Below are 14,838 nucleotides of genomic sequence, written 5' to 3' on the forward strand. Positions count from 1 at the left end.
TGCTATGCTTTGTTTGGTTGAAATAATTTATTTTTGAGGTTTCCTTTTTAGAAAGTCAAGAAAATTTAAAATCCACTCAGTGTAATAAATGACTATGTATTTGTCTTTGTGGCCTATTGCCCAGGACTTGGTGATGGGAACTACTTGGAAAAGCCATGCCCTGTGTTTCTAGGGCTGGCAGTTCCTTCTATTTCTACCTATCCTTCTGTTACAAGCTCTGGGATGCATAATCTTTCCAGTTCACAATTTCTGTGGCTACTTAAATATTTTCTGCTTTCTTGGACAGATGGGACCTCATAATATGAGAGTTCTCAAGGACATATTTTTCCTTTCAGCCTAAAGTGATTAAAATGTGTCCGTCCCTGCCTGCATGACATACCTGGTGAAATAGTGGCACTAACATTATGGGAATAACCAACCACTATGTTATTGTATTTAAGGCTCACTCCATGAGATGGAACCCAAACTTTTCTGGAGGCATCACCTACAATGTGATGTTTCTTGAGGGTTCCATCCACAGGACCTGTATTAAATTCAAGAACAGAAATGAAGAACAGTAGTATATTCTAAAATAGGTTAAAATTTTCAAATAGTCAAAAACCCCCATGTTCCACATTTTCTTAGTTTCTACTTTGGGTTAAGACTCTTGTGCCTCAGGGATGGAGAGATGGCTCAGAGAACTTGTTACTCTTTCAGAGGATACCGTGTTGGTTCCAGCACCCACATGGCAGTTCACAAGCACTTATGACACCACTTCCAGGGATCCATCACACACAAGAAGGGATCCAGCCTTCTTGATCAGCAGGTCCATATGTGGTCCACATACATACATACAGGCAAAACATTCATACACATGAAATAAAAAAAACTTAACTATTTTTTCAAAAACATATTCTTCCTTAGATAATGCATGCATGTTCCCAAATGTTCATCTATTTTTAAGATTAAGGACAATGTCTACTTTGTTGAACATTTAAAATATGACAGTCCGGGAACCCTTTCTGAAATCATTTCTTTGTTCTTCAAAGACTCTTTATCAAGTGTATACTTCTCTCTACTTTATAGAAAGGCAGGTTGAAACAGTATGACATTGAATTACCCGTCGAAATTGACAGAGCTGGAGAGAAAGCTGGATTTGCACTTGAACAAGTTAATAACTCAGGGATCTTCATAGTGAGAAAGACTGGTGGAAATGCTATTCAGTATGGATGGTTCTCATGGCAAATTTACAAAGGAGGCTTTTGAGATATTCATGTCCTTTAAATTTATCTAATTTTGTAAAAAATATTTTTTTATTTTAATTACAAATAATGCAGCAGCATCTTAATATTAATTCATATATAGTTTTTAGGTTTAAAAACTATAGGTGGAGAATACATTTACAAAATCCTTATAAAACATGAAATACAACCACTTCCCTCTATATACAGAACATATATGATTTTAAAATGGACATTATTAAATCCTTTAGAAATGTTATTTTAAAATGTTTTAAAGACCTTTTGTTTTCTTTCATGTGGCTAACCAGTTATGAGATTATATCATTATTTGGAAATTAGCACTTATTCCCTAGTCAATTAAAATACCAACTTCATCATATGTTAACTTTTCATACATTATGGAAAATATTCTGCTCTATTTTTTACATTTATTTTCTATTCTTATAGTAAGGTTTTTATGTTTTTAGCATGTCAACATATTTAGAACAGTGGATAAAGTTCTTAAGGTGCTCTTTCCTTAGTTTTCAGGAATTGTTTTAGTGAATGCACTAAATAGTGGGCTTCTTTATCATATTTTTATACATGCATATCACTGGAATTTACTCAGATTCCAATCTCGCTACTCTATTGACATCCCTTTTCCACTGGCCTTCTTGTCCCCCACAAACAGTTCCCCTTTACTATCATGTCTCACATGTGATTTACAAAATATATGCCATGCGTCCACCCAAGGGCTGTGCTTTGTGATCATTAAAGGACTCTTGTTTCTAAGAACTGAAATTACCACACAGCACAGGCTCCTACGATAAACCTGTCATAGAGGAAATCATCCCTGTGAAATGACATTGTCATAATCAGAACATGCAGAAGAGAGGCCTGGGGTAAGAAAAGCCCCTCTTAAAAAAGCTTTGATGGACATCTGAAAAATATCACTGGAACCAAACCCATAAAGGGGTCCTCACAAAACTGAAATTTAGATGATATTTGTTTGCATTTCATGTTTCTTAAAATAGTAGCCTAATGAAAGCTGTACCTCAGGAAACCCCATGCTCTCCTCTAGTAGTACATTCCAGATGCTAATGAGCCACAGTTTCTATGTATCATGTCTCACCCAGAAGAACTGGAAAATCCCAAGAATGCCTGTTGTGTCAAGTTTCTTTTCTCATATAGTCAGAAAATTGAAAATTGCTATCAAGATCATTGGGTGCTAATTGGTTTAATCTAGAGCTTAGTATATTTTCAACACTTCATTATAAATACATATAGACAGATTTTGGTAACATTTCTTCAGTGTTTCACACTTTAAAACATTTTAATTCACAAATCAGGCATGCAATGTTTCCAAGGGAAAAAAATCAGTGAAACTTAAGTCAGTCTTCACCCTCTGAGGTAGTGACAGAGGGAGCATTCTATAGCTTACCCCATCTTCCTTGATTGTATATAATTTTAAAGATCAATAATAATGAGATCTAATACATGTGAAAATATAAATATTTGATGTTTGGTATCCTGCTTTGGTCTAGAATGGAATGATGGCATTCTACAAAGTAAAATAATATGACTTGATTAAAAGTGAAAAGGGTTTAAAGTAGACTGAAAAGTGAAAAAGAAAATTGTCACAAATCCCTATGTAATTGGTGCCAATGAGAGAAAAAAAATGTAGACCTATGATTTCCAGTTAACAAAATGTATAGCATGAATAATAAAAACCCAGAGACAGATATTGCAGTTCAAGCTGAAGATCAGAAAAGCAAAGCAGCCAGCCAGTAGCTCTTACCTTTATCAAGGCTGAAATGGAGATCCTGTCTTCCCTGTGACTAGAAACTGAATCTCACATGAGACCTTCTGCTTCTTCCTTATATACTTCTCTGGTGCTGGGATTAAAGGTGTGATCTCTGTTTCTCTTTGAGACTGATTCACTCTCATGTAGCCCAGAGTGGTCTTGGACCACAGAGATCCATCTGCCTCTGTCTCCTGAGTCCTGGAGTTAAAGGTTTGTATCACCACTGCCTGGTGTCTATGGCTAACTAGTGTGGCTAGATTTGCATTCTAATCCCCAGGCAAGATTTATTAAATCATAAACAATATATCACCACAGAGAGGAATCTGTGTCTGTAAGCACCTGGGTACACTATGTCTCTGTGAGTGCTGGACCTGCAGTGCAAGCAAACTAACCCACTACACACTGTACACTCTAGCATCGGGTGTAAGCACTGGGCCTCACAAAATATAATGTGTGCTACAAAAGACATTTAGACTTCATTCAAAGAGTGCTATAGAAGCACCATGTGTGTGTGGCTCCAAATTAATTTATACACAACAATGAAATAATTTATTAACCACCTACTAAACTCTAGACAGTTTTTTCTATATATTTATTTTTGAAAGATAATAAGATGCTTAATATTAGCCTTTTTGAGAATACAATCAAACTAAAGACCAGACATATAAAAGAACCATCAAGAGTACATATACAGTACACACCAGCACCAGGGCACACATCCCAGCCTTTGAGCCTGATGCCAGCATTCTTTTCATGATATATGTGAATAGCTTGCCTTTAGCTTGAGATTATCATGAGATGCTAACCATCCAAATTTTCAAAACATACAATAAATTAAATATCAGTTCCTTAACAGTGGCAGATTATCCACCCAAAATTTATTTTGCACCTGGCATTTAACTTTTTAATATAATAACCTCAGTGAGTTTAGTAAACAATCCATTTTAAATGGCATGAAACAAATATCTGCCCTAGTGAGGGCTGAGCAGAATCAGCAGGATAGCAGGAAAAGTCCTCATCTCACTTCTGACACATCAGTTCGTCAACTAAGGGACAGTTTCCCTTTTTTTCCTATTTTGTTTTCTTGGGAACTTCAAATATGAGCCCTTCCTTTACAACATTCCTGTCCCTCTCTCCCTCACCTCCAACTTCTCTCACCTCCCATGTCCTCCAACTCCCTTCCAAATTCATGACCTCTACCTTTTAATTATATATGTGTGTGTGTGTGTGTGTGTGTGTGTGTGTGTGTGTGTGTGTGTGTGTGTACACATGTATACACAACCTACTGAGGCTATTTAACATTGCTTGAATATACATGTGTCCAGGTTTATGAGTTAGAATAGTACAACCTATACGAGAGCTTATTCCTGGAGAATATTGATTTCGCCTGTTCTCAGTAGCCATTGGTTGCCTGAAGCTTTCCATTTAGGGATGAGACCTCGTAAAATTTCCCCCATCCTTGCTGGCATGTCAGCTGATGTCATCCTGAAGGTCTTGTAGGCAACCATATTGTTGAGATTCTGTGGGTACAGTCTCCCTGTTGTGTTACTTGGCAACAGGTGTCTTGATCCTCAGGCGTCTACAGTCTTTCTGTCCCCTCCCCTTCCTCAGTTTTTCCCAAGCCTAAGTTGCATTGTGCATGCATCAATTGGCAATGAGCACATCATGGTCATTGAATTTAGTTGTGATTCTCTGTAATAGTCTCCATCTGTTACAAAAAGAATCTTCTTTGGGGAGGATTGAGAGTCAACTTGTCTGTAGGTTTAAAGAGAAGTATTTAGAATACAACTAGAAATTACATTAGTTCAGGAAAACGGCAGCAGTCTGTTCTGTTCTAGCGTTGATGACCCTTCCAGCCATAGGTAGCATTCAAAAGATGAGAGAAAAAAGAGCCTAGAGAAGCGAAAGATCAGCATGGCATAGTAAACCCTTCCTTAGAAGTAGCTTAAATGTAAATAGATTTAAGCTTCTAATAAAAGACATAGAGTCATTGAATAGATTTCTTCAAAAAGACTCAAATACATGTTATGTACAGCAAGGTTTATTGAGATTTAACACCACATGGAGACTGAAAGGAAAGTGATAGAAAAGATACTCTATCAAATGGTGACCAAAAAAAGTAGATATAAACAAAAATTTTGATTTGAAAATTTAAAAGGTCAATTCCCAAGGAGGGCAAAATAATCATAAATAGATGTTCATCTAGCATATCTAAATATGTGAAACAAATATTGACCAATCTCAATAGTGGAATAAATAGTAATGCAATAAAAGTAGAGATGTGAACGTTATCTTTTTCAAAAGAGCATAAAGAACTAAGAAAAAAAACAAAGAAGTTATGGGTTTGACAATACTGTAGACCACATCAGCCTAACAGACACATCTAGAACAAATCACCCACCAGTATCAAAACATGTATTATTCTTAAACACTTGGAGAATTTCTCCATGATAAACCATAGTTGGTCCTAAAAAAAAAAAAAATCTTCAAATCTTAAAGCTTGAATCATAAGAAGTCCCTTTCTTATCCACAACAGAGTGAATCTAGAAATAAGTAACAGGGGGAAACTGGAAAAGCCATCCCTGTATAGAAATCACAAACAGCAAACTCTCTCCCCACCCAACTAACCAGTTAGTGCTGACCATATACACATGGTGTGCATGTTCCGGTGGTGCACGGAAACCTGCCAGTGGCCAAGCTCCTAAAGAAAAGTGACCCTCCCTCCCCCAGAAGCCACCAACTGCTAAAAATATCTCCATTAGACTTGGGGTCTCAGGAGCCCCTTTTCCCTTCCATGTTGGCATTGTTCTTGTTTCCTATGGAACATTTCTAAACTTCATTTCCTTCATTTTCTTTTTGAGATTATAATTACATCATTTCTTCCTTCCAAGCCTTCCCATATACACCTCCTAGCTTTCTTTCAGATTCATGGCCTCTTTTTTTCATTAATTGTTGTCATGTGTGTGTGTTTGTGTGTGTGTGTGTGTGTGTGTGTGTGTGTGTGTGTGTGTGTGTGTGTGTGTGTGTATGCCTAACTACACAAATACAACCTGCTCAGTCTGTACACTGTTACTTATGTGTATGTTTTTAGGCCTGACCATTTGGTGTGCTTACCAATTGGTGTGCTCTTCCTTGAGGAAGAGTATTTCTCCTACTCTTGGTATTCTTTTTTGGTCTGTGGTCCTTTGTGTTAGAGTTTAGGCTTTATGGGATTTCTTCCTTGTTCACTTTAGCATGTCTATTGTTGTTCTTGTTCAGCTTATGCTTAGGCCATCATATTGGTGAGAGTTCACAGGTGTAACTTCTGACATTCCTAGGAGACACATTGACATTTTTAATTGGCATGATTGTACATAGGTCTCGTGTAGGTAACAACAGCTGCTGTGAGTTCTTGTATACAACAGCCATGTCATATCCAGGATTCAGCATTTCACAGCACTCTTCCCCATCTGTCAGCATTTACATTCTTCCTTCCCCATCCCTCCAATGTATTCTTTGAGCCTTGGAGTTGTGGGGGATGGTTTAGCTGCCCAGTCTGCAGCTGCTTATTCTACGTACTTGACACTAGAAAACTTCTCTGCAAAAGACTAAGAGCAGCACAAATCTGCAGATGGAGACATAAACGCTTCAGTCTTTGAAAAGAAGGAAGCCCTACAATATGTGGAAACACAGGTAAACCCTGATAATGAACCCAGAAAAACAAGACAAGTATTTCATGGGTCTGTGACTATAAAGAGTCTAAAATAGTACATTTTCCAAACAAAATAGTCAAAATAATAGAATCAGAGAGTATATTACTGGTTGTAAAAGACTGGAAGGGTAGGGAAATAAGGTACTGATCATCAATAAAGAAGTTTGGTTTGGTTTGGTTTGGGTTGGGTTGGGTTGGGTTGGATTGGGTTGGGTTGGATTGGGTTGGTTAGCCTTGTCTGTATGTGTGTGGTTCCTGGGATTGAACCAGGGTCTCATACATGCTAGACAAATGTTCTACAGGTATGTCCCCAGGCAGAGATGGACAAGTTCTAATGACCTGGTAAACAAGGTAGTAGTGCAACACTGTACTTTAAACTTCAATTTTTTACGATGAGAGTAAATTTTCTATTATTTAAAAACAAAAGTGCAGTAATGGTAGTAATATCTTAGTGTCCCTTCCAAGTCTGACATTCTATGATTATGTGGTTTTGACTAGTCTGTATTAGTTTACATGGATCTCAGCATAACTAAATTATGTTTTCTATATTTCATCCGTCTCTGATTTTTCAGATGGAAAACAGTTAAAATGGGTTCTTCTCTAATGTGCTCAGTTCCTTTGTGCTCATTTGCCAAATAGTAACACAGACTAAGAATTTCTAAAACAAAGGCTTTTTAATTGACAGGTAAAGTAACTCCAAGATTAGAATACATATTATTTACCTCAGTAGCCAAAGCTATCCAACAGATAAGACTCTATTAGTGGATATGATTATTTACAAGTTAACTAAAACAAGACTCCGGAAAGGTTAATTTTGTGATAGGTTTTAAATAATCCCTGAATTCAATAGTAATAATAATAATCACATGATTAAATTGTAAAAAAAATACATGGAAGCAGAATAGTGTAGATAGTGTGCTGCTAGAAAGCAAACTTTTTGTTGCTGCTGTCGTTTGTTTGTTTTTGTTTGTTTTAATATATCAAAGAATCTGTCTCATACTGACAAGAGGAAAAAACTGAGATTTGGGCCCCAGATTTAATCTAAATCCTTTACATTTTAAATTGTCTTCATATCTCACTCCCTAACACAGAATCATAAAGTTAGGCAAACACATGTGCTTTGGGCAAATCTATGCAAACATAGATTCCAGAGAGCCATTGAGGTGCAGTACTCCAAAAAAAAAAAAAAAAAAAGGAAGGACAGATCCTGGTAATCTAGGCTTCTCATGAGGGAACTGGGAGTCCAGAGCCAGAGGATTCCAGAGCTACACTGCCCAGCATAGCCTGACCTAGAGCTCATTCTCAGCCTTCAACCTGGTTCTCTCTTTACTCTGACCATCTGAGTTCTGGTTCCGTGGGAAGTGTTCTATGTGCAAATCATAAGTGGTTGCTGGCTTTGCTCTTGGTCATCCACAATGGAGATGGATTCTAGAGAAGTTAGAGGTACTTAGTTCATGCAGCCTCCATTAACCTACAGCTCCTGTAACAAACTATCACAAACTTAAAGGTTTTAAACAATGCAACTCTACCTCACAGTTGCACATGTGTGAAGTCCTCTGCATTGTACTGGAAAGCACAGCTGTGATGGGCTGTATTCTTTTCAGCAGTTTCTGAGGATAAATCCACTTTCTTGCCTTTCGCAGTTCCTGGCAGAAGGCCTGCAGTCCTTAGCTCATGGATCCTATCTTTCATTTTCAGTGTCCTCTGTATTGCACCTCTGAACATTCTTCCACAGCCATATCTTCCTCTTATCTTGAATACAGCATAGAAAAGGTCTGTGGCTCTCATGATTCTGTGATGAAATTAGACCAAAGGCTATGGAAGCTATAGTATAGATATACTTCTTCTCAGAATCTTTGATCACATCTTCAAAGTCCTTTTAGCAATAAAAGCGTGTAAAGTATCAAAGACTAGGGCATAAACATATTTTGGGGGAGCCATGACTCTGCCTCTTTTGTACTTTTGTTTAGTCAGATAGAGAAAACTAATGTTTTCTTTCTAATCAGAGTTGTATGTTCTCTCCTTGTGTTCAAACTACAGGACTGATTGCATGCATTCATTTTGTGTGCTTTTGAGCAACTCAGCTTCTCACAGGGCACATGAAAGAGTTTAACTTTGGATAATAAAACAAAGCCAGTATCTTGGGAAATAATTTCGTATTTCATATCATTTGGTTGTGGAATCACATCTGGCTGGGCAGACAACTTCAGAAATGGAAAATTCTCTGCTTCTTGGTGAGACAGCTTGAAATTATTTCATGAGACTGGAATAGTTCCCAAAAGGTGGGCACACATTGGTGAAAAGTGTTTCAATTATTCTAGGATGCCCTCTGTTTGCTGGACAAAGACTTCCTCTGATATGTCATCCGTTCGTGAGTCGTGATGAAGAATGAAGTTAACTGATACCAAGTTTCTAACTTATTCTTGTGAGATTTGACACCTTAACACCACTTAATCTAAGCTCCTGTCCAGACTGTTAATAGATTGAGCCTTTGAAATCTGAGTGCTCTATCTTTCATAAATAGCATTTGATAAACAGTATGAATGTAATAAATGCTTTTCATGAAGGTATCTGTCTATGCAGGTAGGAGGGAAGGGATTCTTATTCAAGAGGATTTCTAATTTTAGGAAGAAAAACTTGATCTTCTTTCCCAAGTAAATGGAAGCAGTTTCTCCAGCTGGTTCTGCCACACAAGAGTTTGAAAAGATACTCTTAAGGACTCCAGGCAGCAAGCTGACTTTAAGTTCTCAGTCTCATAAAACAACCATTTTAATTAAATACAGAGACTCTCCAGTCCTCAATTATTTAAGACTTTAAGAAAAGGCATTAAAATGGCATTAATAAAGATGCTGACAAACTCACGACCATGGAGAGCAGAAAATGAGTTTTCAATGAACGTGGTGGTTGTTGTTGCTCTTATAATAAATGAGGTCTTATAACTAAGAAGGCTGAACACTTCCCTCATGTGGTTTAAATTAATCCATAAAAGTTTTCATATGCAGTTTGTTCCATACATACCCTGAAACATGTTGCTTAAAAGGGCAATGTAAGTCCATATGTCCCTGACAGTGAGGCAGATACACCAAGGAATCTTTTGTAGCCACATGGATCATGCACAATTTAAGTTTCATGGCTTGAAATTAAAAGAAACATCATGGACACCTCTCCAAAAATTTAACCAAAAAAAAAAAAACTGCACTTCTAACATCTGTCAAAAGCAAAGGGAGAGAAAAGAGTCTATGCACAGTAATGGCTTTCACAGGGCGGGTTTCATTTCCTGGTTGTAAAGGCTTCCTTCCATCGCCTCCAAATACTGCAGCAACTGTTGCTGCTTATGTACGTGATAAAAAGAAGTGAATACGATCATATTAATCATCACAGTGGGCAACATCACTTTGACTTTTAAACATAAACTTCAAAATATATATTTAAGTTGCAGAAAATATTTTCTTTCCAACTAGTATTAAGTGAAAATTAAACGGAACATGCTGCTTAAAAAAAATGTACCCAAAACAATTATTTAAACCAGAAACCAAAAAAATCTTACTGAAAGGGAATTATGTGAAAGATTCATTCTTCTTCCAATCAAAAGTTGGCATTCTGCAGTGCTCAGGCAAAGCTGGCATTCCACAGAGAATCCAAGACACAGCATTTTCCAGAGACATGAATTCATTTCTGACCCATTCTTTGAACAGGATCACAACTTGATTAAGTTTGTGGTGGCACAAGATGCCACTGTGGATCACCTTTAAGGCACATTCTGGGGAAAGAGCCTCAGTCCTTTCTACCATTCTTAACAACTGTCTTCTTCTGACCTCAGTAGGCAACTGCACACATAGCATTCACACACACACACATACACACACACACACACACACACACACACACACACACACACAGAGAGAGAGAGAGAGAGAGAGAGAGAGAGAGCATAAACCTTTAAAAGAAAAATGCCCTCAAAGCCACTATAATCAGCACAATTTTACTAGCATGAATATAAACAAAAGCATGCCAGGTTAAATAAAAAGTCCAAAGAAATCTGAAAACACAACAAAACTGACTGTTACATTTTTTAGTGAATGTACAATGGACTATTTAATGGTATAGGCACAGCTATTTCTATGTGAGAAATATGGTCACACATTTGCATAGGTAAATTTCAGTCAGCTTAAAAATCTTTTATGTTCAAAGTTCAACATCTCTTCATTATAAAACTTCTGAAGAAAATGGTATTAAAAGGAACATACCCCAAAATAAAAAGACTGTATACAACAAGCATAAAGCCAACATTTGACTAAATGAAGAAAAGTTCAGAGCATTTCTTCCAAAATCTGGAACAAGACAGCCCACCCTCTCCATTCTTACTTTATATAATACTTGAAGTCTATACTAGATGAGTGAGACAGGAGAAAGAAATAGAATGTAACATGGGAAAGGAGGAAGTCAAATTATTCCTACTTGCACATGAAATAATCCTAAATGAAAATGCCTTAAAAATTCTACCATGAAAAAATACTCTTAGACCTGATAAACACTTTTAGAAAAGCAACAAAATACAAAATCAACGTGCAAAAATAAGGAGCTTTCCTATGCACCAATAATGAACTTAGAAGAAATCAAAGGGGAAATCCCACTTGCAAAGGCTTCCATTTAAAAAAAATCAATAAAAACTACATTAGTTACTTTCCTGTTGCTGTAATGAAATACCATAACAAAAAACAACTTATGTAAGAGTTTACTTTGGCTTACGGTTCTAAATGATTACAGTCTAGGTGACAGGGAAGTCAGGGCAGCAAGTGACAGTGGCAGAAAGCTGGCTGATCACATAGGAAGCAAAGAAGGAAACAGGAAGTGGGATTTATAAAGACTTAAAGTCTGTCTCCAATGATGTACTTCCTCCGGCAAGGCTGTACCAGTCAGAGATACAGCAGCCTCCCCAAACAGAGTCACCAACTGAGAACAATTGTTCACAGATGTCAACATATTCAAACTGCCACAGCAACCTAAGGAATAAACCTTACCATAAAGGGGAAAGACCTCTACAAGGAAAACCTTAAGACCTAAAAAAAAAGAAAGAAAGAAAGAAAGAAAGAAAGTGAGGAAGACACTAGGAGATGGAAATTATTGTCAATTGGTAGAATCAATATTGTAAGTAAAAATGGCTATTTTTACAATATTTCTTGTTGTTTAAGAAGATCCATAGATTGCACGGAACCTCTCTAAAAATTCCAATCGTATTCATTACAAAACTAGAATAAACAATCAAAAAGTTCACATAAAAGTAAGAGGATCCCAAATGGTCCAAGCAGAAAGAGTGATGTGGAGACATCAGAATATCCTACCTCAAACAGAACCAGCATGATACTGTCACAAAGACAGATATCTAAACCAACCTAATACAGCACAGAACCCAGAAATAAACCCACATACTTACATCTACCTCATTTCTTAAATATTTTATACATAGATAAGTACTATTTTTAACATCACCTCCCTTCTTCCCTCCAACTACTCCAATGTCCCTTCAACTCCCAAATTCATGGTCTATTATTCTTTAATTATTATTATGATATATATTATTATTATTATGACACTATATATATATATATATATATATATATATATATATATATTTGCAAATACAATGATTTGGGATTAGGTAGCCTATCGGAGGCTCATCTCTGGAGAGTTCTCATCAACCTGTGGTTCTTCATCTAGGGGTAGAAACTTGTGAGATTTTCCCCATCTGTGCTCAAGTCAGTTGGTGTTCTTTTTCAGGTATTGTTTTGTCAGAAATGTTGTTGAGATTTCCTGGGTAGAGCTTCCCTGCCATACAAAGAAGACACAATCTCACAACAGACATCCTGGTCTTCTGACTGGTACAATCTTGATAACACTGTTGAAAACATACATTGCTAAAAAGATAACCTCTAAGAAATGATGTTGCAAGAACTGAATTTTCTCGTGTATAAACATAAATTTAAGTGTAGCTTTCTCAAGATGAGTGAAAATCAGTTCAAAATGAATACAAGATCTGAATGTAAGGCCTAAATCCTGAAACAACTAGAGGAGAGCAGAGAAAATACTTTAAGACATAACATAGATGATGATTCTCTGAAAAAAATACAGTAGAACAGAAATTAATTTGAAGAATTGACAAAATGGGATTACAAGAAAATTAGAACTTCTGACATAAGGAAATAATTACTATACTAAAGAAACTGCCTCATTGCTTAGAGAACAGGGAAAACAAACCTGACTGTGACAGGGATTAAGATATAGGATATAGAAAGTACTTCAAAAATTAAACACCCAAACCCAACATCATCCTATCAATAAATGTGCTAAAGAACTGAATAGACAGTTCTCAAAAGAAGAAATTAAAATGACAAATAAATATTTGAAAAATTTTCTGGCATTGTTAGCTATTAGAAAATTCTAAATTGCTTTTGACTCTCAGAGCAGCACTATGGCAGTTGGCAAGAAGAAACCAATTTCTAAGAAAAATTTGTATGATGCAAAGGCTCCAAATATGTTCAACATTAGAAACATTGGATAAACACTAGTCATAAGGACTCAAGGAACCAAAATTGCATCTGATGGCCTCGTGGGTTGTGTGTTTGAAGTGAGCCTTGCTGATCTACAGAATAATGAAGTTGCATTTTAAAAATTCAAACTAATTACTAAGAATGTTCAGGGCAAAAATGGTCTGACTAACTTCCATATCATGGATCTTACCCTGGACAAAAATGTGTTCTATAGTCAAAAAGTGGCAGATCATGATTGAAATTCATATTGATGATCAGACAACTGATCATTATTTGTTACATTTTTTTCCCGAGTTGGTTTTGCTAAAAAATCACAACAACCAGATCCGCAAGACCTCCTATGTGCAGCACCATCTGCCAGATCTGAAAGATAAAGGAAATAATGACCCAAGGAGTGCAGACTTGAAGGAAGTGGTTAATAAACTGTTTCCAGACAACACTGGGAAAGACATAGAAAAGACTTGCCAGTCCATATGGACTCTTCATGATGTCTTCATTAGAAAAGAAAAATGCTGAAGAAACCCAAGTTTGGATTGGGAAAACTCATGACTCCATGGTGAAGATGGCAGTTCTGGAAAAGCTACTGGTGATGAGACAGGGCTAAAGTTGAACAAACTGATGGATATGAACCACCAGTCCAAGAAGCTCTTTAAAATCCAGATTTTTAATAGTGACAAATAAAAAGTCCTATTTGTGATTATAAAAAAGAAAAATAAAGAAAGAAAATTCTAAGTTAAAACTGCCTTGAGACTGAATTTCACTCAGGTCAAAATGACTATCATAAAGAGAGCAGATAACAGCAGACACTAGGGAGCATATGGGAAAAGATGAACCTATTTATTTCTGGTGGGAATATAATCTTGAATAACCATTCTAAAAACAGAAATGCCATATGAGCCAGCTGTACCAGTCTTGGATATATAACAAAAGAACTGTAAGTAAACACACCAAAAGGAGAATTTAGACATCCATATTTATCAAAATGTTGTTTACAGTATCCAGGAAACAGAAATAACCTACATGTCTATGAATACATGATTAAATTTTTTAAATGTGTTAAATATATACAGTGGTATTTTATATAGTCATAAAGCAAAATGAAATCATGGGAATTATAGGAAAATTGACACAACTAGAAAATATTATGATGTGAAATAAATGCTGCATATTAACTCTTAAATGCAAAATCTAAATTTAAAAGTGTGTGTGTGTGTGTGTGTGTGTGTGTGTGTGTGTGTGTGTGTGTGTGTGTGTTCCATAAACTAAAAACTAAGAATACACATGAAATAGGAATGCAGAATCACTGGAGGAAGACATCTAGAGAGGATGTGGGGACCCATGGGATAACAGAGGGGGAAGGGAGAAAATGACCACAAAACACAGTGACACGTAGGTTGGAAGTTGTCATGATGAAACTCATTACTTTATACGCTAACTAAAAATGGAATTAAAATTCAATTTTTTCATTAAAATGGAAAAATATAAGATCTTTGCTGCTTCCATCTCTTCTCCAACAATGTAAGCCATGTGTCCAAGGAAGCCATTAAGCATCCCCGTGATTCCACTTCAGTGGCCCTGAGAGGGTGCTGATTGCTA

General features: G+C 36.5%; 1 pseudogene; it reads left to right on the plus strand.

Moving 5' to 3' along the window:
* The first annotated feature begins 13,163 nt into the window (after positions 1 to 13,163).
* On the plus strand, positions 13,164 to 13,895 carry LOC100753035 (annotated as a pseudogene).
* The last annotated feature ends 943 nt before the right edge of the window (positions 13,896 to 14,838 follow it).

Source organism: Cricetulus griseus, chromosome 4 (genome assembly GCF_003668045.3).
Source record: "Cricetulus griseus strain 17A/GY chromosome 4, alternate assembly CriGri-PICRH-1.0, whole genome shotgun sequence".
Classification (NCBI taxonomy): Eukaryota; Metazoa; Chordata; class Mammalia; order Rodentia; family Cricetidae; genus Cricetulus; species Cricetulus griseus.